The sequence below is a fragment of the Octodon degus genome, unplaced genomic scaffold (assembly GCF_000260255.1).
Source record: "Octodon degus isolate 3935 unplaced genomic scaffold, OctDeg1.0 scaffold00009, whole genome shotgun sequence".
NCBI lineage: Eukaryota > Metazoa > Chordata > Mammalia > Rodentia > Octodontidae > Octodon > Octodon degus.
The window spans coordinates 2,905,975-2,910,982 of record NW_004524585.1 but is presented as its reverse complement, the minus strand read 5'-3'; the positions used below and the strand labels follow the sequence as shown (position 1 = coordinate 2,910,982).

The following is a 5,008-nucleotide window of genomic DNA, read 5'->3' as shown; positions in this document are numbered from 1 at the left end:
TTATTTCATCACATCATTAAAATTTATTTTTTTTTATTTTAGGGAGGAGTCTACAGGGTGTTCAGGGTCTCACTACTAGATCAGACTCATAGAGATCCACCTGTTTACAGCCTCCCAAGAGCTGGGATTAAAGGTGGGCACCACCACACCCAGTCTCAACTGCCATCTCAGCATACCCTGGGGGCAGGGCTGGCATGGCAGGCACAGAGATCAAACCCCAGATCCCTGTGCCTGCTTGCAGGCACTTTAATCCATTGAACTATTTGGCTGGCCCTTAAAATTTCATAATGTAATTTTCTCATTTAAAAATTTTATTAAATTGGGAATATAATTTTTAAATGAGAATATTACAATATGTAATATCTAGTGACTCAGTGGTGTTCCAAATTTACTGATAAAGGAGATTATGGAACCAAAGAGGAAAGTGATCAATGATGTAGAGTGTGCATAAGAGAGTCACATGGAGAGAAAACATTCTCTCAGGCTTTCACAGAGAGAAAATTGGTCAAGCAATGGTCATGACTCATCCACATGGCAGACACTGACAAGGGATCTACAATCTGAAGTACAGGATCTCAGGATAAATCCTGAGGGGATTTGACTGACCTTGTCAGATACAGAAGTTACATTTCTTGTTATATAGGTCTTGCTTTATCTTGGTCTTAACCATCCAGCAGAAAAGTATAAAAATGAGATATAAAAAGTAAAGCCATATTAATATTCTGAGCTGTAAAAGGCTCTAGTCAACAACTTCTGACATTGCCAGTACTACAGAAAACCCACTAGTATTATGGACTACTGGACTATATTGGATTATTTTGCTGAATTCATGTACCTACAATATTTAAATGGCAATGGAATACCCATCTCTGACAAAACTAAACAAAAAAGGGGATATAAATAAAGGACCATTTTGTATCTGTATATACAAAATACTTAGGATAGATATACAGCTACTTTTTCTTACTTCAGTGAGAAGAAAGATTTGTACTAATAGAGTTTGGACAGTTTGCATATCATGTCTGCATCTTGTACTATGAATAACTACTGTGAAGACAACAATATGCAATGTATTAATTATTGTAACTGTCTTATTAACCTGTTTTGAAACTCTCTCATTGCTATGTGTTTCTCAATAAAATTAATTTAAAAAATAAAATAAAAATTCTAATAACCTGAGTCATTTTATATTTGATGATACATAACACAGATACATTGAACTACACAGGATACTGAAGTACTAACCCTACTGCTCTTTAACAAAAACTGTAAAACATAGTCACTGAAAACAATTACCATTTTGTTCACAACTTTGCAGGTCAGTGATTTGAACTGGCCTCGAACAGAAAGATACTGTATTGTTCTAAGCAGAGATCATTCCCACAGTTGCTGTCATTTAGAAGCTCTGTTGCAGCTGCCTTCCCTAAAAAATCTGCAAGCACTTTTCTGCAGAAAATGTCGATATTCACTTGGGCATATCACCTTTGACACTAGTGAGTTTTTTCACATGAAGAGATATGGTTTGAGAAGAATGACAAAAATAAAGCAACAAAGTCTTTTAAAACCAAAGCCTCCCACAATCTCACTTTTCCAGTCTTCTGGTAAAGCAAGTTAGAAGGTGTGCTCAGATTCACAGTAAGGAAGAACAAACTTCACTTGTTCATAAAGAGAGACTAAATATTCAACAACAGACTTGAACAGAGAGAAGAAATGAATAGTAGCTGTTTCATACCATCCAGAGACACTAAAAATGTATACAATATAAAAAAGTTATTTTTAGTTACAAATAAACTCACACAACTAGGAAAAAGCAATCGCAAAATTCATATGGAACCAGAAGAGACCTAAAATAGCAAAAGAAATCCTGAGCAACAAGGCCAAATGAAGGATCATTGTGATCTTAGATTACAAATTATTCTACAAAGCAATAGCAATGAAAATAACAAGGTACTGGCAAAAAAAAAAAAAAAAAAAAAAAAAAAAAAAAAAACCACTTCTGAATCAATGGTTCAAAATAGAACATACAGAAAAAACTCCAGGCACACATAGCTACATTTCATTCTGTGAAAGGGCCAAATTCCCTCACTGGAGAAAAGATAGCCTCTTTAACAATGGTGCTAGAAAAATTGGCTCTCCACAAACCCAAAGGTAAACCTAGACTCATCTCTTGTATCATGCACTAAACTAAAATCAAAATGGTTCAAAAGGTCTAAACATTAAAACAGAATCACTTAATCTTCTAGAAAATAAAATAGGTAGACTCTTGAAGTCAAAGGTGTAGGCAAAAACTTTCCCAACAAAATCCCAATTGCACAAGAAATAATACCAGCAATAAACAATTGGCCAGCGGGATAGCTCAGTGGTCTAAAGCACCTACTTAGGCAAACTTAGGCAAGCCTAAGTACTACGGCTCGATCCCTGGCACCACATGCCACACCAGCCCCACTCCCAGCATGGGCTGAGCTGGCCACAAAAAAAAATAAATAAAAAGAAATAAAATAAAAAATAAGTACAATTTAAAAAATAAACAAATGGCACCACATCAAATTAAAAAGCTTCTATAGAGCAAAGGAAGCCACCAATAGAATGAAGAGAAAATATACAGAATGGGAAAAAATTTTTCCAGTTACTCCTCAAAAGACTACTATCTAAAATATATAAGGAACTCAAAAGAAAATAGCTTCCCCAAACTTAAAGACTTAATCCAAAAATAGGTATTTGTAATGAACTGACTCTTCTCAGGCAAAGAAATACAAATGGCCAATAAATGCATAAAGGAAAATATTCAGTATCACTATCCACTCAAGAAATGCAAATTAAAACAATATTAAGATTCCATTTCATTCCAGAAATCATAGCTATCATCTAGAAAACAATTAGTAGCAAATGCTACCCAGACTATGGGGAGAGAGGAACCCTTCTGCATTGTTAGTTGGAGTATAAACTGTTACAATCTATTATGCAAATAAGTATGGAGATTCCTCAAAAAATGTAACAGCAATCCTACCTCCCCTGACTGTTTCCCTTGTAGGTATCTTCCTAAGAGCATTAAAGACATCATACCATAGTGATGCATACATAGGCACACTTATAGCACCACAATTCATAGTAGCTAAATTTTGGAAATAGTCAACAGCAGAATGGATAAAGAAAATAAAATAATTATATTCAATGGAATATTGTCTGTTGTAAATAGGGATAAACATTAATTACTTGTGGAAAACATATGCCCCTTAAGACCATAATGTCAAGTGAAATAAATCAGACACACAAGCTTAAACAATACGTGGTTTCCCTAGTATGAAAACTTAAATAGATAAACTGTGAAATAAAAGATAGTAGGAAAAAAGAGAATGAATAAAGTTGTTATCTAGCATGGACAATGTATCTAAAAGTTACCTTGATTTACCATAATTGTTTTCTGTGTTTTGCATGGACCTATTAGTTTGGGTGTTCATCTGTGTATGTGATAAGTAATTTTGTGAAGTCTTATAAGATAAATGAATGCAATGCAGCAAAAATAAAACAAGGGTGGAAGGAAGGAGAAATAAACATCATTGAGATGTGTTATGTTCATGTACCTGTTTACCACAGTAATGAAATTATTATGTGCTCCAAACATACAGAACATTTTTTTTGCAGTAGTCACAGATTTTTATTAGATAAGAGACACTCCAGATTATCTCAAAGGTAAGTGTTAAGAACTGCTAACAACCACGCTAGAGGAGAGGAGACACTCCTCTTTGGAGGAAAAAGCAGAATAAAGCCTAAGGGTTCTCCTCTGGCTCAAGTCCATCCTCTCAGGAGGATTTTCTGCTTGGCAGTGTCACCAGTGCCACCTGAAAATGGTCTGCAAGAGCTGGTACAACTTGGCCAGCAGTTCTTCCAGTTCTGCATGTCTTGAACCTTCCCTTGAAGTCCCCTTCAGTGTGCTCCCTTACTGACAACCTGACTCCTTCAGGAAGATTGCTCTGGAGTATTTCCAACAAAATCTCCACAAATGTAGCACTCAGACCACTGATCTGAGCTACTTGCTCATGGAAGGTAAGGACAGAGTCCAGGAACATGCTGCTTCCTTGGTCCTGCATGTGGAACACTTCCATGGCTTTGGTGGGCATTGCACAACTCTCCTCACCTTGATGGAGGGATAGCTTCAGAGATTGTGTACATTCTAAGAATAACTTTCTGCCAGGATCATATCACACACAATCAGGCAAGTGTGTAAAACTCCATTTTCATATGTCTCCAAGTTAATTGGTCTCACTTCTACTTTTCCCCTCCTCTTCTTGGGCTATTGTGATGTAATTAGGTGCTTTTATCTTCCAATGCTATCAGTGGGCTTTTTCCTATACTGCTGACTGGTACTCAGTAAAAGCCACCTGTACAATAAACAGGACTCTCTCCCCAAGTTCTGAATCTTAGCAATGAAAAGGCTTCCATTAAAATGGTGTTGTTCCGCAGGCATAGCACCTTTCCCAGGATTCCGCCCATTTTTTCTCACTGCACTCTCTAGCTGTGAAAACCAAAGATCCGCTCCCACAGCTGCAACCCCTCAGCCACTGAAAAACAATAACAACTAAACATTTTAAATGTTTTAAATGCTATGAAAAGATAATTCATAACAATAATTAAATATGAAACAGGTTCAGTACACATAAGAAAGCTTCGAGTATATTGCAAAATTATTGACAGTGAAAAAATATGGAAGAGAAAATGTATATCAAATATCTGACTTTACAGTCTAACATTTTAAAAAGTAATAATCATCAATACAGACTATAAAACTTGTTTCACCCTGGAAATAATAAAAAAGAAGAGACACAAAATACCTTAGAAAAATAATTCGACAAAGAAAAAAATGCAAGAAATAAAGTTCATATCTGGAATTTTAATGAAGAAAAAAACATTCCAGAAAGCACAAAATAGTTGTAACTAAAATATCCAGGAAACAAAAATAAGTAAAAGATGTAGGAAAAAGAGAAATGTAACTATATAAGAAATATATGAA

The 5,008-nt window shown here is 35.4% G+C and overlaps 1 pseudogene; it reads right to left on the bottom strand.

Moving 5' to 3' along the window:
- Positions 1-3,826: 3,826 nt before the first annotated feature.
- On the bottom strand, positions 3,827-4,491 carry LOC101582911 (annotated as a pseudogene).
- Positions 4,492-5,008: the final 517 nt, after the last annotated feature.